At 40.0% G+C, this 26,416-nt stretch overlaps 1 protein-coding gene across 5 annotated transcripts in view; it reads left to right on the top strand.

Moving 5' to 3' along the window:
• BACH2 (BTB domain and CNC homolog 2) overlaps positions 1 to 26,416 on the top strand; it is a 233,964-nt gene that overhangs the window by 127,197 nt on the left and 80,351 nt on the right. For all 5 annotated transcript variants that reach the window (XR_011557394.1, XM_070733211.1, XM_070733212.1 and 2 more), the window contains one exon: positions 783 to 925. The gene's annotated coding sequence lies outside the window, so the exon portion shown is untranslated. The remainder of the gene's footprint in view (positions 1 to 782; positions 926 to 26,416) is intronic.

Below are 26,416 nucleotides of genomic sequence, written 5' to 3'. Positions count from 1 at the left end.
ATTAAAAATTCATAAAATTCTTCTACAGTACTATTGTTCTCTGTTAAAGAAACTGGTAGGATATCGCATGTAGTTCCAGCTGAGAAACATTATAGAATGACTGTTTAATGCAAAAGGTGCATTTTAAAAGTCCAAATACTCATTAAATATATTTTTTAAAAAATTTCCTCTACTTCACGGAAATTCATTTTTCACGGGTGGTCTTGGAACGCATCTCCTGCGAAAAATGAGAGATTACTGTATACCTAAAACCCTGAATACTGTGTATGATTCAAGGAAATGTTACGTGTTGACTCTGTGGCTTCAAGTAACAGAATGTTATGCCTGAATGAGCTGTAACAGAGAAAGTATCAATTTCACCTTAACCATTAAGAGTTTCAATAGACTTCAATCCACAATTCATTTGTAAACATCACATAATGAAAAATCATAATATGACGTTCTACAACAATGCATCGTGAATTTTCCATTTAGATGACCGATGCTGATTTGAAAAAAGGATTGTATGAATTATGTTGAAATATTATTAGTTATTAATATCTTTAATGTATTCTCAAAGTTATGTTATTTTATTAATTATTAAATTTGTTGCAGCTCATCTTTCCATGAGATGGCTCTGGTTATTATCCTGTAAATGTTAGTTTACAATTTAATGAAACTACAAGCATAGATTCAAAATGCAGGTTTAATGCATTACCCATATGTCATATTAATTGGACAGTATTTCGGGGAAAGTAAAGGCAAATAAACCTATTTTTTTCTCAAAATGTGTTGTATTTTAGATTGCTGAACAGTCAGAAGATCATCCTGTGAATTTTTCAGTGTTCATATCTTCATGGATTTCTGTACTCAATTAATTTCTCCGTATATCCACTTCCCTGCTTCGTGAAACTATTAGCCAGCACAGATTCTGGGGAAATTACATGTAAGTCCTACTTTTGATTCCTGTTTTATTAAAAAGAAAGGGGTTATAGAAAGAAGCTTTTTCCTAATGGGGAAGGGAAGGGAACTCTGTAGTTCCCGTGAAGGCATTTTAAAATGTAATTTATCTGTTAACATTAAGCTTTGAATAAATTAAATCTGAAGTACTGTTAATGTCTCTCTAAAACCAAATTGAGTAATTTAGTCATTTTGTGAGATTCTTAAATACTTTTTTCTCTCACAGCAAAACTTAGAGGCAGGAATTTTATTAAGTTTTTTAAATATATGTGAAATTACCGTGGAATTTTTTTTTATGTGGCATAGTTAGATAAAGAACTCTTGTCTGATATATTTCCTTATAAACTTTTCCATATTAGGTTATAAATTTGGTTGATTCAGAGAACCATACTTTATCCATTTATCTGTTCATTTAAGGAAATCAGTTTTGAATTTTGCAGAAGCATGGTAACTCAGAGTTTATTAGATTATAAACTTGACTATAAAAAATGGCAGAACTCACATGTTTTAAAAACATAAATGGGTTGTACCCTTAATACATTTGGAGAAGTAACTTCATTCTAAAATTCAAGTGGGAGCCTCCTTCCTTCATACACACATAAATTAAGACTTTATTTTTTAGATTTATATCCCTCTCCATTATTTTTTGAAATATCACAGAAGAATCTGAAGCTCTCAATTCACAAGAGAAAATTGTTATATCTTGCTGGTCTTCTGTCCCTGCCAAAGATTTGGAGATTTAATCAAATGATGGGGACCATCAGACATGACATCCATGGTCCCAAAATAAAAATGTTCCTAACTACATAAAAAACACATAAGGGAGGAAATGCAAAAAAATGCAAAAACCTTCCTCTGGTGACAATTTCATTGCTTACAACTGATCTGTACAAGCACTTTTTATTTTTCTTCAGGTTGTAGAATTTTAGAAATGTCATGTAATTCAACTCTCTTAATATAATTAGGATTTTTAAAGCTTTTGTAGTCATATTGGATAATAACGTGTCCCTGTTTATCCCCAAATTACAGGCCTTAGATGCCAAGAGTAATTTCTAAATAGTGGGTATGTTGAAACTGCTTTATAGCAGGTCAAGCCACCAAAATACTGAAAGGAAGACTATAGCTAGGTTATTGTGCTGTACAGTAAAGTGCAAAATATAAGTATAATTAATTAATAAATAATATAGTTGAAAATGCTTATAGATGAAAAGCTGATCTTTCAAATTATTAGTTGGATAATTTTTTAAAAATATAAATGTTTCAAGAATGGGAGCTATGAAATTTAATTTTTCCCCTATCTGTCCCAGGAAGTGTTTAATGGATAACTTGATTTAGTGTCAACGTGTGCTGTACATTTTATGTGCCTGTGGTTTGTATAAAATATTAATATATGCACACATGTACACACATAATATATATGCCTTATAACTTCTCACACACATATACCAAAAATTGCAAAGTGTTATATTTCTGTTTTCAGAGATGTTTTAATAATACAACCTTCTAAATTCAATCTAAATTAAGAACATTTTATTATTATTGCAACTTTACTTTTACATGTTTATGTTTTCATCATCTTCACGTACTTGGACAGTTTAATAAATTTCCTTTTTAAAAAACCTGTTCATTTTCCATTTAGTAGAAATGCATCAAAGATAATTATTTATCATTGTCATTATCAATCTTATCATATATAAACCTGATTGTTTTGTATTTCTTTCTGTTTTTAAAAGAAAAAGCACATTAAGGGTGCTATAACCTGTTATTTATCATTTTAAAGCAATTCAAAGTTGCTGTCGATGCAAAATCTGGAATGAAATACATACTGTATAAAAAGGAAGTAATGTTGATTCAAGAATCTGAATACCTAAGTCTGTGCCTATTTGAAGTTGTGCTTTTTCCACATCACATTTGTGCCACCTTTTGAATGCAGGTTCAGAAATTATTATTTTATATTCCACAAAATTAAGGGACAGCTGATATGAGAATCATTTCATTTTTCATCACTGGAAAGAGGCATTTAAAGAAAGCATAAAAGGAGACAGAAGGAGCCAAAAGTTATAGTTAATACCCAGCCCTTAACTTTTCGTGAAGAATGAAATGCCACAGCAACAACAAAAAATTTAAATCATGTCATCGAGTTGGCTTGTTTTGTGCCTCAATAGATAGGCCTTATAAGAGGAAATTAGGTCCTGATAACATATATTTCCCTCTAAGTCAGTCACCATCTTTTACAGACCATAAAGTTTCCAATATAATATTTCATGTGCCATGTGCTAGTCATTTATTTCAAGATACCAAAGTCAGATTACTCAAATGACAGTATTATTGAAATCCACTTTCCCTAACTTAGCCAGTGAAACTAAAATTCTTCTCACCACATAAGTTTTAATTTTACTTTAGTTTCAGTACTTCTGTCTGTAATAGCCTCTAAGGTACAGTCATTCAGTAACTGATCTGAGGGCATTGTGGTTGCAGCTGAGTTAGTATATGTCCCATATTTGATAGCACCTTTTTTTGCAACCTTCAAAGGCCAAATAATGTAGAATTTTTGCAAATCATCTTTTTAAAAAATGTTTCCATTTTTAAGTACTTTCACAATAATAGTTTTGTCATTCCCCTCACCTTACCTTTTAGCAGATTCCATAGGATGAGAAAAAACTTTAGGGTTGAGAGAGAGAGAGAAAGAGAGAGAGAGAGAGTAGATATGCTCTATCTGTTTTCCGTCCATCTAAATGTGGTGGGTGGATAAAAATTGGTGGGAGTGGGTCAGGAAAAATAAGGTTCTCCATCATTCCTGAATGTAAAATGCAGCAAAATGAGTTTAAATAAGAGAAAACAAGATTTAAAACTAAAGTTTTTTTAAACCTTCCTACCAGAAAGATAGGCATATAGTTTAAAAAATCTTTCCTTCAGGGGATAATGTTCAGACAATGGCTAGCGCAGGCCTGTAAAACTGACACTCCGCGGGCTGGATGCATCACGTGCTGGCCACGCCCAGTTTAACGAAGAGGGGTAAGTCACAATATGTCACATATGCCACAGTGACAATGTGAGTTTGACACCCCTGAGCCATCACTGCTATACCCTATGCAGGCCTAACAAAACTTCAGTCCCTCTCTTGCTCATTTCCAAACCTCAGTCTTCTTGCTAAGCACTTTTATGCTGGATTTACATGGGATGCCATGTCCTCTTAATAACCTAACTTTTGGGGATGTCACAAATAGCTTTGATGAAAAGAGGAAGAGGGTTTTCTTAACAGCTGTATCATTAATCACAAGGTGGATGTAGTCATGTGCAAATTAAAACACCACTGCTCTAAAATGTGTTCATGGTTTTATGGAAAGAGAAAAAAATTAGGTATGCATGAGCCCAGTATGTAGGGAAAGAATTGTATGTCATGCGTGGATGTATAAGAAAATCAGACTAATTTGCCAAGCAATTTCTGAAATGCAATATTGAGTCCTTATATCATGCTTGGTTGTACACTGTTTCGGTATCTTATGAAGTGATTATGACTGCTGGAATTTTCTTCTCATTATAGCCAACTTCATGGGAGGGTGTCTGCTCATGGTGTGGCACCTATTTCATTTATAGAAGTCCGTAAATTCAATTTCAGAGAAAGAGGATTAGATAATAGATAATGGAAAGTATATTTATTTGAAACCCGCAGAGTTTTTGTCCATCTTCTTAGATGGAGAAACAGCCTGCCTAGATGTATACGGTGCTTTTCCTTTTTCTGGATAGAATTTTCATACAATTTCCCATAATTAATTCCAGCTAGCAACATATTCAACTCCTTCATTAATTACTTAATCTCTGCACAATAGAACCACAAATTGGCACTTTGACATCCTGTTTGTTTTAATGGTAGCATTAAGTGTATGCTTAAATTGCAGCCACTGATGCTCATTACATTTAATTTTGATGATTCTGTTTAATTTTGCATAGATTTGGCTTGATGATACTACTTACTGTGAGTCTAAGCATATTAGGGCTGAAAGACTTTCTCAGCTTAACCAGTAGAACTTTCGTATCTGTGTTAGGTTTATGTGTATTTGTTCCATCCTTCTGCTAAATTAACCTGTAATAAAATTGGCATCTTGAGTGATTTGAGACTCAGAAGTTTACTGTTAAATACTTTCTTATATAGGTACTTTAAAAGGACCAGCATAATGAAGCTAGAACAGTGAAATCCAAAATGTTCCACTTCTGATACACATAAAAGGTGCAGATCAGATTGGTTTCATCATTAACCAAAGCATTAAGGGAAGACTGTATAGATTGAATTTAAGGAACAAAAAAAATGTGCAAGTGAAAAATGCACTCAGATTCCTTCTTGTTTTGGTCCTGCAGATAGGAGGAAAAAAAGAGAGATTCCAAAGATATGAAACCCAGGAATCAGTAAATGCCACCTTCCTTCACTCTTGTCCATCTCTTGTCAGTTGGGTTTTAAGGCCCTATATGCAGTTCCAGTGGATCTGAGCTCTAAATGCCATTCTTCAAAAAATAAACAAAACTTTTGAGATGTTGAAGACAACAAGGCTTGGGTTACAATGAGCCATCATTCTGGGATTTTTTTTTCTTTTCTGTCTGTAACCTTTGCATTTGTAGATGTTGGAAGTGTAGGCGTATAAGAAAAGAAAAAAGAGGTGTTAATAAGACTTTCCATCTATTGCCCTTTCTTATACGACTGAAAAATAATACTCATACAATCTAGGACTACGGACAAAGCACAGCCAGTTTTCAAAAGCTCTCTCTTTGTCTTTCTTCCATTGGTCTGGTAAGATCTGTTTTGGATATGGAACCTATTGTAAAAGTTTTTTTTAAAAAAGAAAATAGTAAGAAAGTGAAATGAATCAGTTCTATATAAGATAAAATACTGGAATGGAACTTGTTGAAAATTGGGTGGGGGGGGAACAATGGTACCCATTTTAAATGGTTTGTTAACAATTGACAATTGTGGGAGGTTGGGAGGTCTGGCTTAAAATTTTAAAAAATGTTTTTATTTTTAAGGACTTTTACAATAATGGTTTTGAAAAATAATACTCATGCTGTACAGTAGGAATGCAACATAGTTGACAATGCTTGTAGGTGAAAAGCTGTTCTTTCAAATTATTAGTTGGATAATTTAAAAAAAATTCTGAATTTTTTTTCTGGTGTTCATGTATCAGGGGATTTTTTCTTTTTTTAGGAGAAAGGCTTAATTTTTGACCAGAGCTTACTTGTTTCTTACAGTCATATTTAAAGCAGACGTGTTACCATTGAAGTCGTCTTCAGTAGAGTATGAATTTCTGTTGGCAAAAAGGAGTTAAGATCTTTCTTATAAGAAAGGAAGTCTAGGAATGTTGTATTCCTTGATGAAGGATACTTAGTGCTGATTGAACTTGGTTGATTTTTGTTTCATTCCTGTACTTATCTCCTTGGCTGATTGAAACATTTAGGAAATCTCGTTAATAGTTCTTAAATGAAACCAATTTTAGACACAACACAGAATCAGGTATAATAGATTATATATGTTTTGGTTAATATGTCACAGTATGGTTGCATAAACAAGATATTCTGAAGATCTTCTGAAAAAATGTGGGAAAAGGGAAAAAATAGATCCAGGAAACTACAGACCTACCAGCCTAACCTCAATACCAGGAAGATTCTGGAAAAGATAATCAAGCAATGAATCAACAAACACCTAGAAGCAAACAAAGTAATAACCAAAAGCCAACATGGGTTTGTCAAAAACTAATGATGCCAGACTAATCTTATTGCATTCTTTGACAAAGTGACAAAATTAGTGGACCAGAGGAATGCTGTCAATTTAATTTACATGAATTTCAGTAAGGCATTTGATAAAGTAGACCATAATCTACTACCAGATAAAGTTGAAAAATGTGGGTTAGACAACACCACCACCAGATGAATTCAAAACCAACCACACTCAATGTTTAAGGCTCAATGGAGCTGCATTTACATGGAGGGAAGTGTGCAGTAGAGCAGTGTTTCCCAACCTTTTTTGAGCCGCGGCACATTATTCGTATTCTCTCTCCCTTGCTCTCTCTCTCTGTCTCTCTTGCTATCTCTTTCTTGCTTTTTTCTCTCTCTCTTGCTCTCTCTCTCTCTTTCACTGTCTTGCTATATGTCTCTTTCTTTCTCTTTGCCTCTCTTGCTATCTCTCTTTCTCTCTCTGTCTCTCTTGCTATGTCTCTCTTTCTTTCTCTCTCTCTCTGTGCCTCTCTTGCTAAGTCTCTCTTTTTCTCTTGCTATGTCTCTCTTTCTTTTTCTCTCTCTCTGCCTCTCTTGCTATGTCTCTCTCTCTCTCTCTTTCTCTATCTCTCTTTCTCTGCCTCTCTTGCTGTCTCTCTTTCCTGCTCTGTCTCTCTTTCTCTGCCTCTCTTGCTATGTCTCTCTTTCTTTCTCTCTCTCTCTGCCTCTTATATGTCTCTCTTTCTCTCTCTCTCTCAGCTGACTGCAAGCGGGAGCCCTGACGGCGGCAGCTGGACGTGGTGCTGGACACCGTATATGCCAGGCACGCAGCGCCAGCATGTACGACGTCCAGCAGAATGTCCAACCGCCACCGTCAGGGCTCCCACTTGCAGTCAGCTGAGAGAGAGCGAGCAAGCGATCCCTCTCGCCGCCGCCATCTCCCCCGACTGCCTGCGGCCGCTGCGGCCACCCCCCCCCCCCCCGCTCCCATCGGACACTTGCCGTCGACGAAAGAGGAGCTTCAGCTGGGCGGGGCGCTGCCGGTACTTCCGTCCTGAGGCTCCCGCTCGCAGCTGTCCCCCGCCTCCTGCTCGATGCCGCGGTTTTCGGCGCTCTCCTGCTGGACCCCAAAGAAAGAAGGCGGGAAAAAGGTGCGAAGAACGGAGCTCTCCTTCTTCCTGCCTTCCTTCTTTGGGGCCCAGCAGGAGAGCGCCGAAAACCGCGGCATCGAGCAGGAGACAGCTGCGAGCGGGAGCCCCAGGACGGAAGTACCGGCAGCGCCCTGCCCAGCTGAAGCTTGGCGGCACACCTGGCCATGTCTCGCGGCACACCAGTGTGCCGCGGCACACCGGTTGGGAAACGCTGCAGTAGAGTACCCTAAGGCTCTGTTTTAGGCACATTACTCTTCAATATCTTCATCAATGACTTGGATTAAGGAATAGATGGGGAACTCATCAAATTTGCAGATGACACCAAACTGGCAGGAATGGCCAACAGTCCAGAAGATAGGTCAAGAAACAAAACGATATTGACAGACTTGAACATTGGGCCTATCAAACAAAATAAAATTCAATAGTGAAAAAAGTAAGGTTCTACATTTAGCAAGAAAAACAAAATGCACAGGTACAGTATATGTGGTACCCTGCTCACAAGTAGTAATTGTGAGAGGGATCTTGGAGTCCTAGTGGACAACCATTTAAATATGGGCCAGCAGTGTGCAGCAGCTGCCAAAAAAGCCAACACAGTTCTGCATTAACAGAGAGATAGAATCAAGATCACGTGAAGTGTTAATACCACTATATAATGCCTTGGTAAGGCCACACTTGGAATACTGCATTCATTTTTGATTGTCACAATGCAAAAAGGAGTTGAGACTCTAGAAGGAGTACAGAGAAGATTATTAGGGGACTGGAAGTTATGAAGAACGGTTGCAGGAATTGGGTATGTCTAGTTTAATGAATAGAAGGACTAGGGGAGACATGATAGCAGTCTTCCAATATCTCAGGGGTTGCCACAAAGAAGAGGGAATCAAGCTATTCTCCAAAACACCTGAAGGCAGGACAAGAAGCAATGGGTGGAAACTAATCAAGGAGAGAAGCAGCTTAGAACTAAGAAGAAATTTCATGACAGTTAGAACAATTATCAGTGGAACAGATTGCATCCATAAGTTGTGAATGTTCCAACATTGGAAGTTTTAAAGAAGATGTTGGATAACCATTTTTCTAAAGTAGTGTAGGGTCTCCTGCCCAAGCAAGGGGGTTGGACTAGAAGGCCTCCAAGATCCCTTCCAATTCTGTTGTTATTGTTGTTATTGGTATTGTTATCCTTACATTTCTGTGTAGCAATATTAGTGATTTAATCCCGTTCCTTTCTTGCATAACAGTTGCACTCGTATCTAAGGCAAAAGTTCCCTGAAAGTGCTGCCACTTGGTTTATTGTTTTACAAATTCTGGCTTTGAGTGGCCACAACCATAATTCTGACTGCTACATACATGCATGATGATCAATAATAATTATGTGCCATCAAGTTAGTGTTCAATCTTAACAGCCACATATATAAATATCCTCGTTGGCATGAGGGGTGGTTGGTGCTCTCTGAGTTTGGTTTTTTTCTTGCAGACATTTCACTACCCAAACTAGGTAACACCATCAGTGCTAATTAAGTATGAAACCTGAGGTATGAATAAGTGAAAAACTGACTAGTACTGGTGATATTACCTAATATGGGCAATGAAACATCTGCAAGGAAACAACCAAGCTTGGAGAGCACCAAGGATCCTTTATTTCAGCTTTGAGCTACAAATACCGATTTTTTTGGAGTGTAAGACACATCAGAGTATAAGGCGCACCTTACTTTTTGGGGAGGAAAATAGGGAAAAGAATCTGCTTACCAGATATTCATCTGACTAGCATCCTGGAAAGAAACATCTGGAGCAAATAAAGCAATGAAAAACCCCCCTACAAAGAAAGGTTTTGGAAAACATTCTTGGCAGAGAGTAACAATGTAAGAGCTTGCAAGCCGGTAAAACCTGGGAATATTGTTAGCACCTGGTTAGGGCTAGAAAGAAACATTTGGAGCAAATAGAGAATGAAAAAAAAATCAAAGACAGGGTTTGGAAAACATTCTTCGCAGAGAGTAACAATGAAAGAGCTTGCAAGCTGTAAGAGCTGGGAGCATTGTTGGCACCTGGCTAGGGCTGGAAATAAACTTATTTGGAGCAAGTTAGAGCAATGAAAAAAAACCCTACAAAGACTTAGGGCTTGGCAAACTTACTTCACAGAGAAAAACAATGAAAGAGCCTGCAAAGTAAGAACTAGGAAGATTGTTAGCAGCCAGTTAGGGATAGAAAAAAAAGCTACACTCAGAGTATAAGATGCACCCTAATTATCCGCCTCTTTTAGGAAGGAAAAGAGTACGTCTTATACACCAAAAAATACAGTAATTCTTCTTTAGTGGTTTCTCCATGACAGTCTGTCCCTAACTTGGTCTTTTACTTCTTCCAATGATGCATTCATCTTCATTGTAACTGAATCCACCAATCTTGCTGTTTGTCATCCTCTACATACTTTATTTCTGGATACAGATGTAACTAACTGTATCATTTATTTGGAATTAATGTGGACACAGTCAAGCATTTTCTCTCTCTCTGAATTGAATTAAGCTAATATTGGACTGACATACTTCCTTGAATTAGATTTTCCCTAAGAATCATAGTCTCAAAAAATTGAAAAGGCAAAATAGAGAATAAATCCAAATTGTCTTCCTCTTAGCCCTCTCTTCTTCTTTACCTATCCATCTATTTTAATGATTCTTCATCAGATTTACCTTCAAAGCCCCTTGCCCCTTTTCTCACTGATTTCTGCATTGTTTCCAGTTATTTTTTCCAATATTCTTGGCAGGAGTAGTCACGTGTGGCTGGATGGAAATTAATATATGTGACTACTCCTGCCAAGGACCGAAAAGGAACGTATCAGGTAGGAACCAAGGTTCATTCTGCAACTTTGTTGGGTGCAGTGACCAAAATTGGACATAGTATTGGAGGCACAGTGTTATCAGTGCAGCATAAGATTGAATGTATATTATGCATTTATTTGCATAAATTTAAATACATGAATCCAGAACAATAAAATAGAAAGGGAGATTTATTTATATCCAGAGAGAGAGAGGTGGGAAAAAACCTGAAACAATATTTTACGGGGCTGGGAGAACAGGCAAATTTTATTGCTTTTCAGAACATCGTCATAAGGCTGATGAAGATAGCTGATGATCATATGGTGGAAACCATATGGATCTCTGAAGCTTACTGTTACAGAAAGCAGATACCACAGTTACCCACACTCTCCACATTACATTTCAGTTGACATAGCCCAAGATTGCCTTGGCTTTGTTAACAGGTGCAGCACTTTGCTGGCTCGTTTCTTTCTTTCTTTCTTTCTTTCTTTCTTTCTTTCTTTCTTTCTTACTTACTTATTTACTTATTTACTTATTTACTTATTTACTTATTTACTTACTTATTTACTTATTTATTTAGACACTCACTCCAAAAGGACTCTGAGCAGCTAACAATCAGAATAAATACAACAACAATAAAAACAGTTAAAATCTAATAATAAAAATAAATAATAACAATAATATAAAAAACATACATACTTACAATCAGCCTAATTCCAGGCCTGCCAGAAAAGCCAGGTCTTAACAGTAGCATGGAGATAATGCAGATCTCTGGAGACAGTTGGTTCCAAAGGGTTGGAGCCACCACAGAGAAGGCTCTTCCCCGAGGTCCCGCCAGCTGACATTGTTTGGCAGACGGGACCTGGAGAAGGCCAACTCTATGGGCCCTTACTGGCCACAGCGAGGTATGAGGGAGAAGGCGGTCCCGTAAATAGTCTGGCCCTGAGCTCACGTTTAAAGTAAGGTCTAGCACAGGGGTCTCCAACCTTAGCAAGTTTAAGATTTGTGGACTTCAACTCCCAGCTTTGCTGGCTGGTGAATTCAGGGAGTTAAAGTCCACAGGTCTTAACGTTACCAAGGTTGGAGACCCCTAGTCTAGCAGGACACCCAGATCCTTTTGATAGATTGTACAGTAGTCCCTCACCTATCGCTGGTGTTACGTTCCAGACCCGGCCGCGATAGGTGAAATCCGCGATGGGGAATTTCTCCTCCTTCCCAGCTCTTTCTACAACCCCAAGCACACCGCCACCGCTGCCAACCACTAAGCGCGCCTCCAAAGACTGCCTTCTTGGCATTGGCGAGGTGGGTTGAACGAGGGGACGGGCCTCCGCCGGAGCTCAGTCCCCGCCCCGCTCATCATTTGCCCAGCCGCGGGCTGGTTGGCTTGTCCTGCCATTCCAAACTTCTAAGCGCCATATCTGCCAACGCTGACTTCAAACCCTGCGATGAAGTGAAGCCGTGGCGGGTGAAGTGCGATATAGCGAGGGACTACTTTATTGCTAAACCAGGTACAGTGGAACCTCAAGATACAAACCTAATTGGTTCCAGGGGGAGGTTCGTAACACGAAAGGTTCGTAAGACGAAACATTGTTTCCCATAGGAAACAATGTAAAGTCAATTAATCCGTGCAACCAAAAAAAAACCCGCAAAAAAACCGCTGCCGCCCGGCTATGACCTTTTAAAACAGCCGCGCAGCTTCCCAGCCGGGCTGGGAGGCTTCCCAGCAACCCCCCCAGCCCGGCTGTGACCTTTTAAAACAGCCGCGCAGCTTTCCAGCAGCCTCTGAATGCCAAACGCGGAAGTTTGGGTTTGGCGTTTGGCTTCGGGAGACGGCTGGGAAGCCGCGTGGCTGTTTTAAAATGTCACAACCGCGCTGGGGGGCTTCCCAGCATCCCCCCCGAACCCCGAACTTTTGCCGAACTTCCGGGTTCGGGGTTGGGGGGGTGCTGGGAAGCCCCCCATCGCGGCTGTGACCTTTTAAAACAGCCGCGCGGCTTCCCAGCTGTCTCCGAACGCCGAACGCGGAAGTTCGGCTTTGGCGTTCGGCTTCGGGAGACAGCTGGGAAGCCGCACGGCTGTTTTAAAAGGTCACAGCCGCGCTGGGGGGCTTCCCAGCACCCCCCTGAACTCCAAACTTTTGCCAAACTTCCGGGTTTGGGGTTTGGGGTGGTGGTGGGAAGCCCCCCAGCGCGGCTGTGTCCTTTTAAAACAGCCTCGCAGCTTCCCAGCTGTCTCCCGAAGCCGAACGCCAAAGCCGAACCTCCGCGTTCGGCGTTCGGAGAGAGCTGGGAAGCCGCGCGGCTGTTTTAAAAGGTCACAGACGGGCTGGGGGGCTTCCCAGCAACCTCCCGAACCGAACCCGGGGTTCAGAAAAATTTTGTCTCTTCTTACGAACTTTTTTCGAGTTACGAACCGGCGTTCGGGAGGCTGCTGGGAAGCCCCGTCGGCCGGCTGTCACCTTTTAAAACAGCCGTGCGGCTTCCCAGCTGTCTCCAAATGCCGGTTCGTAACTCGAAAAAAGTTCGTAAGAAGAGGCAAAATTTTTCTGAACCCCGGGTTCGTATCACGAGTTGTTCGTAAGACGAGGGGTTCGTATCTTGAGGTACCACTGTAGTTCCTTTTTTCTATCTGTGCATTTGTTTTTTCTACCTAAGTATGGAACCTTGCTATTTTCTTGCTATTGAATCACTTGGTTAATGCAATACTAGGTCCTTCTGCGTATACAAAGACAGACAATTTAGAAAGGTATCTCTGGGGTATAAAGTAGTAGTGCAGTTTTTGGCCAAGAACCCAATGAGACAGAGAAGCAGAAAGGAAATAACAGCATATATATGCTTGTGAGTTAGTGTCCTCTTATTTAATTGAAGAAACCTGTGCTCTACCTTTCTGCTTAAATTATTCTAGGCAATATGCAGCATAAATATATATGTCAGTTTAGAGGCTATGAAGGATGATAACAGAAAGAGGCAGCCAAAGATTACATTACATTTGTGCTCATTTCACACATCAGTATGCAGAACCAGACACACTTACAAATGCTGTCTACTTATAGGAGATGACCTAATCTCAGAATAGCACTTGATGTTTGTAGCCCTAGATAGTTATTGTAGCTCAAACTGAGTAATATACACCATTTAGCCCTAGCCATACATATGTAACAATGCATTTTGCTGTGTATTTCTCACTGGATGTTCATTTGAAGAACACTTGGTGCTTAGGGATGCATCTTATGCATAATTGGAATTCTCAAATAAGGCTGGCAGTTGGAATGTGGAATATAAATGGGACAAGGGCATTTCAACAGAGCTCTGTAATTGGGGGTGAATGGAGTAAATGTGTACACATGTGCTGCAGAAGGGCACAGCGGAAGGTGAAACTGCACACTCTTCAGCAAATGAAGGATGAAAGCCAATGTATCAGTGTCACGGCATGACAGTGTAGAGTATAAATGATATTGTCACTGGGTAAAGCAACTATCGAGGGAATTCCACTCCACTGAATTACATTACTTAGGCAGACCTGAAGGTATTGTGTGTGAATGAGCGGAGAGGGCAAAAAAGAGTTTGTCAGCATAAACCAGAAATTATTTCAGAACAACTGGCTGGAGGGTTCAAAATTTCATGCATTGCTAAGGCTAGCCATGTTAATGGTTTTCAAGGAATTCTATGCAGGATTTTTTTGATGGGTGGAATTTGCATGTGTCATATTCCATTTAGTTATTTCAGTGTATGAACACTTATTTTCATCTGTAGTAGAGATGCCATTGGAGTAAAGCCAAAGGAAGAATGTTTTTGTGCTCAGTGCCTGCTATGTCTCATTGTTTTAACCTTAAGGAAGATTCATTTGTTGGGACTTACATTTCGGGCATGTATGAATGAGGTTTTTCCTCATTCTGAGTCCTCCTGTATTTGACATTGCCTTAAGGGGAGAATAAAGCAAACATAAGCCTGAATCAGAGACTTTCTCTTTTACCACAACATTTTTTGCAGCCATTGCAATATGTCAATTTTTGAATTTAGCATACTCACAGATCACCAAAAAAAAAAAATCCTTATCAGCATCACATAGCTAAAATACAATAATCCAAAATACCTTTTCCTTTTTTGTGGAATACTGTATTTGCTTACTTGAGAAATACTATTGAAGCCATAAGAGTTGTCTTGAAATCAACTGAGTCTGAATTATTAAGATGGAGACAACAATAGGGGTATTAATGGGGCAGAGAATTTGGATAAAAATGGTTTAGGAAACATGAAATAACAAAATTTTAGAGATCGGAGGGGCTATTTTCTACTTGGGTGAGAAATGTTGTTCCCTCAGTTGTCTCTTTCTGTTTTGACACACCAGATTATTTCTGGCATATTTGATAGAACTGTATTATAGAAACATAGAAACATAGAAACTGACGGCAGAAAAAGACCTCATGGTTCATCTAGTCGGCCCTTATACTATATCCTGTATTTTATCTTACAATGGATATATGTTTATCCCAGGCATGTTTAAATTCAGTTACTGTAGATTTACCAACCACGTCTGCTGGAAGTTTGTTCCAAGGATCTACTACTCTTTTAGTAAAATAATATTTTCTCATGTTGCTTTTGATCTTTCCCCCAACTAACTTCAGATTGTGTCCCCTTGTTCTTGTGTTCACTTTCCTATTAAAAACATTTCCCTCCTGAACCTTATTTAACCCTTTAACATATGTAAGGCAGAGCTACACAACTTATTTAACTTAGAAGAATTATTGATTTTTACTCAAGAAAGGCAAAACCTATAGCCATTCTAATAATATTACTAAATTTGTTCTTTGTGTACATACAAACAACAAAGTGATAGAATCATTAGATAACCAATAGGAGAATGTAATAGAAAAATGAGAAGGATAATAGTAATACAGTCCTATTGCATGGGTAAATGTCCTTAGATATAAGACAGTGCTGTGGGAATTAGGTGTTCCGCAGAGTGATGGTACGAGTGAGGGAGGGTGGGGAGGACTGTCTTTGTGTCTAACAGTTATGGCCTCAGAGGAGGAATTGAAACAGTTCATGTCCAGGATGTGAGGGGTCTCGATATTTTCTCAGTCCTTTTTCTGACCCATGCAAGATCCTCAGTGGAAGGCAGGTTGCTTGGAATTGTTCTAAGACTTGATAGACTAGAAGGCCCCTTCTAAAACCCACTATCATCTCTATATTTTTAAGTATGTTCAGCTCCAGGTTGTTCTGGCTGCATCACAGGGCCAGTTTTTCAATTGCCCATCTTTAAGCAGACTCATCACCATCTCAAATGAGATCAATGACTGTTGTATCATCTGCAGACTTCAGTATTTTAACAAAGAGATCCTTCGGTCATTGGTATAGAGTGAGAAAAGAGTAATGGTGAGAATGCACAGCCGGGGATGGGACCTATCCTAATTGAATGGGTATTTAATGTGATTTTACCATCCTGTAGAAGAGGCTTCGCTTGTTTGCGTGGCCCAGAAACTGTTTCAAAGACAAATTTCTCGAATGATGGTCGAGGTGAAGTCTACAGAAAGGACCCTTGCATAGATACTTGGAGGGTTCAAGATATTGTAAGATGTAATGCAGTGACTGGTTTATGGAGAGTGGTGGTTTTGAAGGGGCTTCAAAGAAAAGCCTAAGGCCCTTTATAAATTTAAACTTTTCCACAGATGCCCTATTTACCTGGTTACATACAGGGATGAGTTCCCACCTTCGACCAGATCTCCTGAACCATTAGTAACCCACTGGTGACATAATTTTGGCATCACGGATCCAGTTCTGTCTGTGCCGATCCGTGTTCACTGCCATCTTTTTTTCTGAATTTTCAGCCATTTTTACTGTGCTTGGATGTCTGTCCTTGTTTCGTGCTTTGAAAAAAGCCCTCCCACCTGCCCCTGGGTTAAAACTAACCTTTATTTCTTCGCCAGAAGCACAGCTGATCAGCTCCTCAGTGTGTTTCGAGCTGAATCTACCTTCTGAGCATGCGCGGAAGTGAAATCGCCCAAGGGGATGCACACAAAATGTCACGATACACACAATCATGGGCTTCCCCAAATATGCCTATGTTACACCAACACTCCACAGTCTGCATTGGTTGCCGATCAGTTTCCGGTCACAATTCAAAGTGTTGGTTATGACCTATAAAGCCCTTCATGGCACTGGACCAGATTACCTCAGCCTTCTGCTGCACGAATCCCAGCAACCAGTTAGGTCCTACAGAGTGGGTCTTCTCCGGGTCCCATAAACCAAACAATGTCGCTTGGCGGGGCCCAGGGGAAGAGCCTTCTCTGTGGCGGCCCCGGCCCTCTGGAACCAACTCCCCACAGAGATTAGAATTGCCCCCACCCTCCTTGCCTTTCGTAAGCTGCTTAAAACCCACCTCTGCCGCCAGGCATGGGGGAATTGAGATACGCTTTCCCCCTAGGCCTTTACAATTTTATGCATGGTATGTCTGTATGTATGATTGGTTTTTATAATAATGGGTTTTTAACTGTTTTTAGTATTGGATTATTGTTATATGCTGTTTTATTACTGTTGTTAGCCGCCCCGAGTCTGCGGAGAGGGGCGGAATACAAATCCAATAAATAAATAAATAAATAAAGCTAAGTGGAACCCACCCCTAAGGTAAAATGTAATTTCTAGATCACAATTCCATTTTTGATGAATCAGATGGTCTTGCTATGACAAAATTAAGAGCATAGTAATGAAATGCCCTTTAGTTTTTTGATGGGAAAGTAGCAATAGTTTACAGTAATCTCCTCTCAGATCTACAGTAGAAAAACATTTAGGTCTTTTGCCAATTGCCGATTCCCTTCAGCAAGAGAGGGAGATCTTCAGTAAGGGAAGGAAGCATACTGTATTTTTGCTAAAGTATCAAGACACAGCTCTTATCAAAACAGCATTCCCAAAAACATATTCAGCCATTCTTAACCTTCAAAAGTTCAAACCATCATGGGAGAAGTGTTTTCTTTTTCAGTTTCTTTGCAGTGAAATTTCATGGAAACTAAGGTAACAGGAAACTGCTACAGCTGGCATTTAGTATTCAAGCTATTTCAGTTTTATTTTCTTAATAAGACTTAACATGGCTGCAATTAAGAATTGTCCCTTTTCTCTCACATCAAGCTTTACAAGAAAGATATATTAAATAGGAATGGGAAGTAAGAGCACCAAGTCTCCAAGTAACCTGTGAAATTTGAAAAGTCTTTGATCCATCTGTGAGATAATCTGTAATTTCAGACCAGGGCCCCATGGTTATTATAAATTGCCCCAAGCAATTGGCTGTTGTCTCAGTTTCAAATTCCCAGTTTCTAGAAATGAAATTATCATTAAATCAAACTTATGAGTTGATTCAGAATTGCTTGCAACAGGAAATGAGAATAGTTTTCAAGTAAATTGCTTTATGTGGCTAAAAAACTGTAGTGTTATTCTGCTTGGAGACATTTATCCCAGATTTTCTGGTATTCTTAATCTTGTCCTTCATGAATTTAATACTCACAGGAGAGCACTACTTTAGTAGGTTTGTTCTCTTATTTCTTTACACCAATACACCAAACGAGATTGCAATTGCTGAACCTGAGATTGTGTTGGCTACATATTTTTATTCTTGAAAGTGGTGTACTGTATGTAAGACTTAACCTTATAATTTATCACATCTCTATTAGTACATAAGAAACTATATTTTATAATTTTCTCTGAAGTCATCACTTGAACAAATCCAAGTCCATGCAATTTTCTTCGCAAAGTTTCCCAGAAATTGTTTACCATTACCTGTTTCCTAAGGCCAAACAGGTGACTCAACTGCAGTCCACCTGGCTTTGTGTGCAAGACAGGGCTACAACTCATAGTCTCCTGGTTTCTAGCCTGGTACTTTGTTGAACAAATACATTTTATTTTGTTTGAAAATGGAATCTGGTACCTCTACTTACGAACTTAATTTGTTCCATGAGCAGGTTCTTAAGCAGAAAGGTTTGTAAGAAGCAATTTTTCCCATAGGAATCAATGTAAAAGCAAATAATGCATGCGATTGGGGAAACCACAGGGAGGGTGGAGGCCCTGTTTCCTCCCAGGAGACTCCTAGAGAGGCCCCACAGAGGCTTCTCCTTGCCTTTTCCGGTTACAGTTTTGGAGGCTCGGGTTTGTAAGTGGAAAATGGTTCTTGAGAAGAGGCAACAAAATCTTGCACACCCGGTTCTTAACTAGAAAAGTTCGTAAGTAGAGGCATTCTTAGGTAGAGGTACCTCTATACTTAAAAAGAGTTCTATCTTCATGGCATCAGTTATTAAAACTGTACTCCTGATTACCATACAAAGCAAAACCCAATGTTGAGGCTGTTTAGAGAGCATCTCCCTGCTGATCTGAATACCTAGACTGAAAGTGATGATGTTTTGAATACTTTGGTCATAAACCATTTTAGTTTTTAAAGACTAAAGTCAACATCATGAATTAGATCCAGTTAGCTGTCATTGGTTTAAGAATTAACATTAAGTCCTTATTTCAGAATGCACCAGTTGTAGCTTTCACACGGTCTACAAAGAGCATGCAAAGTTTACATGGCAGTAATCTAATCATGAAGGTGTTGCAACATGGATCACAGAAGCAAGACTTCACTTTCCAGAGTGATACCAGAATTTCTTCTAAGGAATGAGATTCACATTGGTAGATCTTTTAATTAAGTTATGATGTTATAATTTATTGTTGTGTTGTAGCATGTCATTGTATTAGTTGCTCTTTTATCCTATGTCTGTTATTAGTATATGATAACTAACATTACTACAGTATTCTTTTAAAATATTCTTTATTAATTTTTCACTTTTTTCAAAAAGTAAATACAAATATAAATACAAAAAGTTTTTAAAAGTAAATAAAAATATTTCTTTAAAAAAATTAAACAATAGTAAACAATATGTACAGATATAAATTTTTAAACGCACTATACATTATACAATAATTTGTGTCAAATATGTATGTGTGTATATATATATATAATTTTTCTACTTCACTATATAAATTGGTGTACATTTTTTGCCATTTCCCGTTTCTTACATTAATTCCTAATTTCTGGCCAATTGTAAAATCTAAACTCTTTTTGATACATACTATAACTTACTGTAACATACATATTAAAACAACTATAAAACTAAACTATAACTAACGTTACTACAGTATTCTTATTACAAGAACAAATACTCCTGTTGAATCTTATTAATAAAATAACATCAAAGGAAATGTGATCTCATTCAGTATAGTAAAGAGCAATGCAAATCACTGAGGGTGTTTTGCTCCAGTGAAATACTGAGTACAGCGCTTCGTTAAGCTTTCTTTCAGAAAAAGTAGTGTGACTTCACTTCATCCCGTGCAATACCATCTACAAGCTTGTGCCAGGACTGGCCAAGGTTATTAGGAGGCAATGACGCAACACAGTGCCACCTCAAGGCAAATGGTATCATTTCATTAAAGCCAACCAAAGCTGTTTCGTACAGGTGTGGTACATACAGACCACCTTCCTAGTTCTTAGGCCTCAGTTTATCAATCATCATCCACCCGCTCATTTCTTCCAGGCAATTTTGCAAGATCTCCTGACCCATGTGAAAAGGAGAGAATTGATGAAGCAGATTCCACACAGCTCTCTCAGTTTGGTGTACATATTGAGCAATTGAGAAGAATGGAATAAAATCCAGTAGCCACCCCCCACCCACCTCCATGGAGATGAGTTAAAATCTCTCATTGCCATTGTCCAGTGGCAGTAGTAGGAATGGAAGGTTAGATTAACAGAGTTGGAAGGGACCTTGAAGGTCATGTAGTCCAACCACCCGCCCAGGCAAGAGATCCTACACCAAGAGTAGGCAAAGTTGGCTCTTCTATGACATGTGTACTTCAACTCCCAGAATTTCTGAGCTAGCATGATTGTCTCAGGAATTCTGGGAGTTGAAGTCCACAAGTCACAGAAGAGCCAACTTTGCATACCCCTGCCCTACACCATTTCTGACAAATGGCAGTCCAATCTCTTCTTGAAAGCCTCCAGCGATGAAGTTCCCACAACCTCCGAAGGCAAGTTGTTCCATTGGTTGATCATTCTCACTATCAGAAAAATTTTCCTTATTTCTAGGTTGAATCTCTCCTTGATCAGTTTCCATCCATTTTTCTTTGTCTGGCCTTCAGGTGCTTTGAAGAATAGCTTGAACCCCTCCTCTCTGTGGCAGCCCCTCAAATATTGGAACACTGCTATCGTGTCTCCCCTGGTCCTTCTCTTTCCAAGTCTAGTCAAATGGAATACTTGTAGTTCAAGACCTTAGGTTTCCAGTTCATTGGGCCATTTCAGCAATGTTGCATGATCTATGCTGTCAAAAGCCACTAGAGATCCAGGAAAATCAACCTCAATCTACTCTCTTACCTCTTTCTTGATAAAGGTTATCAGTCAGGACAGCCAAAATGGTGGGTACTGTCTGGAAGCCAAACAAAAACTTATTTATTTATTATTTATTTATTATTTAGATTTGTATGCCGCCCCTCTCCGCAGACTCGGGGCGGCTCAAAACAAAGTGAAACAATTTACAACAAATCTAAATTACAGTTTAAAAATATTTTAAAAACCCCATTTTCTAAACAGACATACATACAGACATACCATTCATAAATTGTATATGCCCGGGGGAGATGTCTCAGTTCCCCCATGCCTGACGACAAAGGTGGGTCTTAAGGAGCTTACGAAAGGCAAGGAGAGTAGGGGCAGTTCTAATCTCCGGGGGGAGTTGGTTCCAGAGGGTCGGGGCCGCCACAGAGAAGGCTCTTCCCCTGGGGCCCGCCAACCGACATTGTTTAGTTGACGAGACCCGGAGAAGGTCCACTCTGTGGGACCTAATCGGTCGCTGGGATTCGTGCGGCAGCAGGCGGTCTCGGAGATATTCTGGTCCAGTGCCATGAAGGGCTTTAAAGGTCATAACCAACACATAAATTAAATTAATAAATAAATTAATTTATTTTAAATCATATTTTTTCTACATTTGCTGTAGCAGGATTGTACCATCTGGACAATCTATATTCTTTATATTTCTCTTCAATAAGATGCGCCTATGGGCATGATCAGATTTAATATCTTTAATCCCACAACATGGAGCACCCTGTTAGCCTCACAGATGTTCCCTTATTTTACATGACCATGCAATCATCCTGGCATTACCAAGTTGTCTTATTTATTTTCTCACTGCATTCTGCGATTCATTTTAAGAATGGAATGGCATAATATAAATATGAAGAACTTGTAAATCCCCAAATGATGAACAGCAGCTTGCCATACATATCCCAGGTAAATGAGACTCTTGGGAATTAAAGTTCAGAAAAGTCTGGAAGACCGCAAATTTCCCAGCCCTGGATAATGTCAGAAGATGCCCTCAAGTTGGCTGTTGAGGGCATAATATAGGAAAGCATTTTACATATTAATGACTACATCATAAAACTTGTTCTGCCAGCTGTTTGCACATAGTTTTTAGAATTATGACAGTGCAACAGTATTACAAGGACATTCCTCCTTAGTGCTAAAAACAGGAAAGTGGTGCTATTTTTAAAAGTATGACCCTATACAGATTTTGACCGTTGTCCAAAGCAATAGATTGTCCTGAAGGAAGATGCTTGGTTTTCTAACCTTGGCCGGAAACCATCAACTGCTTTTAAAAACTAAAAGCATTTCTGTTTCTAAAACAATATCTTAATTCCTAGAAGGTAGCAGTTAATATAAACAGGTAGTTCTCATTTAATGTTCACTTGTTAACCATTCAAAGAACAAGGGGTTTTTCCGATGAGTCCTTGTAGTTGTGGCTATTGTGACATTCTCTCAGGTATGTGATTGCTATTCAGACACTTGACAGCGGGCTCACAATTGTAACATCAAAACACCCTGCACTCACATGATTGCTATTTGCAAACTTCCCAATTGGCTTCCAACAAGCAAAATCAATGGGGAAACTGGCAGAGGTTCGCAAATGGTGATCACTACGAGATGCTAAAACCGTTTGGGATTTGCCTAACAGCTCAACAGCCTCAACAGAGTCCTTCTGTGAGTGAGGTGGGAATTTGATAAACGAACTGGAACTACCGCAACTGCTGTTGTACGATGGTATAGTCATGTGATATTAGATATATTAGATCTATGTAATACAGTGTTCCCTCGATTTCCGTGGGGGATGCGTTCCGAGACCACCCGCGAAAGTCGAATTTCCGCAAAGTAGAGATGCGGAACTAAATACAGTGGAACCTCAAGATACAAACCTAATTGGTTCCAGGGGGAGGTTCGTAACACGAAAGGTTCGTAAGACGAAACATTGTTTCCCATAGGAAACAATGTAAAGTCAATTAATCCGTGCAACCAAAAAAAAACCCGCAAAAAAACCGCTGCCGCCCAGCTGTGACCTTTTAAAACAGCCGCGCGGCTTCCCAGCAACCCCCCCCAGCCCGGCTGTGACCTTTTAAAACAGCTGTGCGGCTTTCCAGCAGCCTCTGAACGCCAAATGCGGAAGTTTGGGTTTGGTGTTTGGCTTCGGGAGACGGCTGGGAAGCCGCGCGGCTGTTTTAAAATGTCACAGCCAGGCTGGGGGGCTTCCCAGCAACCCCCCCAGCCCGGCTGTGACCTTTTAAAACGGCCGCGTGGCTTCCCAGCCATCTTCTGAAGCCAAACACCAAACCCAAACTTCCGCGTTTGGCGTTTGGAGGCTGCTGGAAAGCCCCCCAGCCCGGCTGTGACCTTTTAAAACAGCCGTGCGGCTTTCCAGCAGCCTCCAAACGCCAAACGCGGAAGTTTGGGTTTGGCGTTTGGCTTCGGGAGATGGCTGGGAAGCCGCGCGGCTGTTTTAAAATGTCACAGCCGCGCTGGGGGGCTTCCCAGCACCCCCCCGAACCCTGAACTTTTGCCGAACTTCCGGGTTCGGGGTTGGGGGGTGCTGGGAAGCCCCCCAGCGCGGCTGTGACCTTTTAAAACAGCCACGCGGCTTCCCAGCTGTCTCCAAACGCCGAACGCGGAAGTTCGGCTTTGGCGTTCGGCTTCGGGAGACAACTGGGAAGCCACATGGCTGTTTTAAAAGGTCACAGCCGTGCTGGGGGGCTTCCCAGCACCCCCCGAACCCTGAACTTTTGCCGAACTTCCGGGTTCGGGGTTCGGGGTGGGTGGGAAGCCCCCCAGCGCGGCTGTGACCTTTTAAAACAGCCACGCGGCTTCCCAGCTGTCTCCCAAAGCCGAATGCCAAAGCCGAACTTCCACGTTCGGCGTTCGGAGAGAGCTGGGAAGCCGCGCGGCTGTTTTAAAAGGTCACAGCTGCGCTGGGGGGCTTCCCAGCAACCTCCCGAACCAAACCCGGAGTTCAGAAAAATTTTGTCTCTTCTTACAAACTTTTTTCGAGTTACGAACCGGCGTTCGGGAGGCTCCTGGGAAGCCCCGCCGCCCGGCTGTCACCTTTTAAAACAGCCGCGCGGCTTCCCAGCTGTCTCCGAACGCCGGTTCGTAACTCGAAAAAAGTTCGTAAGAAGAGGCAAAATTTTTCTGAACCCCGGGTTAGTATCACGAGTTGTTCGTAAGACGAGGGGTTCGTATCTTGAGGTACCACTGTACACCATTTTTGGCTATGGACAGTATCACAAGCCATCCCTTAACACTTTAAACCCCTAAATTACCATTTCCCATTCCCTTAACATCCATTTACTCACCGTTATTACTGGTACTCACCATTGAATAAGACACTTAGTGATCCTGATATTTATAAACATAATTATTTATTAACAATAATCATTTTTTTGTTATTTATTTGCAAACATTATTAGTTTGGCGATGACATATGATGTCATCGGGTGGGAAAAACCGTGGTATAGGGGGAAAAACCGCGAAGTATTTTTTAATTAATATTTTTTGAAAAACCGTGGTATAGGCTATTTGCGAAGTTTGAACCCACGAAAATCGAGGGAACACTGTATTAGATATAAGCGCCACAGTGGACCAATGGTTAGTATGCAGTACCGCAGGCTATTTCTCTGACTGCTGGCTGGCTGCAATTTGGCAGTTCAAATCTCACCAGGCTCAAGGTTGACTCAGCCTTCCATCCTTACGAGGTGGGTAAAATGAGGACCCAGATTGTTGGGGGTGATATGCTGACTCTATAAACTGCTTAGAGAGGGCTGTAAAGCACTGTGAAGTGTTATACAAGTCTAAATTCTATTGCTATATTATAGTCTATGACAGATATCCCAATTCCAATTATTGTTGATAACTGAGGACTTCTTGTATTTGTTATTATTGGATTTGTAAGGAGGCTGTAACTTATGTCACCACTAAGTCTATCCCACTCAAGCAGTGGGTGAATGCAGCAATAATTACTTTCACCGGTACTCACTTCCATCATCTTCTTTCTTCTCTTCCTACCCGAAAGATAGGAACAAAGTTTAAAGAAAGAAACTCCCTTTATCTTTCTCCTAATGACAGAATACTTGCAAACAAGTACTTATTGTCTCATACACAATTCACCAAAACTATCTGAGCTACACTACCAACTTACAACACCAAGACACAATCTGGAACCAATGGTGACTGTTTAAAATAGTATGTACTACATTAGAAACCAAGCAGGAGCAAAGAGGAACACAAATGAGTGTTGGGTGGAGAGAGAAAGCAGTGAGTGTAAACAAAGGAAGTTCATCCAAACAAGCTTAATCCTCATGGGAAAATAGTTGTGAAAAAAGTTGGGCAAGGTTTTAGGCATATCCAAATAAAAGAAAAAGATACATCTGTAAATGGCCTAGAATCTGGCGAGTGCAGCTGGCAGTTTTGGTAAACAAGTACTTTCATTATTATAATTATATAATATATAATTGTTACATAATTATATAATTACTATATGGTTTGTTGCACAGTCAGCCAGATGCTCAGACTGGATTTGGCATTTTTGTTCACCTATTGAGTGAACCTGGGATAGGCACATAATGAATGTTTGATGGTGTTACAGATATAATCACAGAATGTAATCTGTTCTTTAAAACTGCCCTTGCAATTGACTGGGGGTGATTTTAACAATGCCAATGGTGTTCGGATGGTGCTGGGTTGCTTTGGGATTGTATCCAAGGTGCCTACTGCTGTTGGTACTAACATTGCTTTCTTTTGCAACAGTCATTCTATTTCTGTTTGCAGGTCTTTGGCATTTTGTTATCTTCTCTTAGAGAGCCAGTTCGGTCTAGTCGGTTAAGGCATTGTGCTAGAAAGTAGGAGATTGTGTAGTCCCACTTTAGTCATGGAAGTCAGTCACTCTCTCTCAGCCGAGCTCCCCTCACAGGGCCAATCACTGTAAGCCCAGCCCCCCTCACAGGAGTGTTGTTGTGAGAAAAACAGGATAAATGTGTATTAAATATGTTTATTGCCTTAAGTTACTGATAAAAATAATTTTAAAAGATATGTATGTATGTGTTCTATGTGTTATACAATTATGTATATATAATTGTCGGCTATCAATAAAATTAACTGCCTTGGAAATGGCCCTGGGTTGGGCCAAGAGGTAAATAAGGAGCTATGATGTTCCTTCAATACACTAGGGTGATTCGACACAAAAATATGTGACCCTTCCCTGGTGCAGAGCTGAAGGGATTGGATACTGTACCCTAGAGGATAATTCTCTGCCTTACAAGGCAAAGGTTGCAGGTTCAAGTCCCAGTGGGTATGGCTAGTTGATGAGGCCAAAATAAGGCCGAAATAGATCTATCCTAGTCTCCCTTAATTTTCAAATTCAGCAAAAAAAACATGTGACATATATATATATATATATATATATATATATATACATATACACACACACACACACAC

Source organism: Erythrolamprus reginae, chromosome 1 (genome assembly GCF_031021105.1).
Source record: "Erythrolamprus reginae isolate rEryReg1 chromosome 1, rEryReg1.hap1, whole genome shotgun sequence".
Classification (NCBI taxonomy): Eukaryota; Metazoa; Chordata; class Lepidosauria; order Squamata; family Dipsadidae; genus Erythrolamprus; species Erythrolamprus reginae.
The sequence above is the reverse complement of the archived record's forward strand: the minus strand, read 5'-3'. Positions and strand labels throughout refer to the sequence as shown.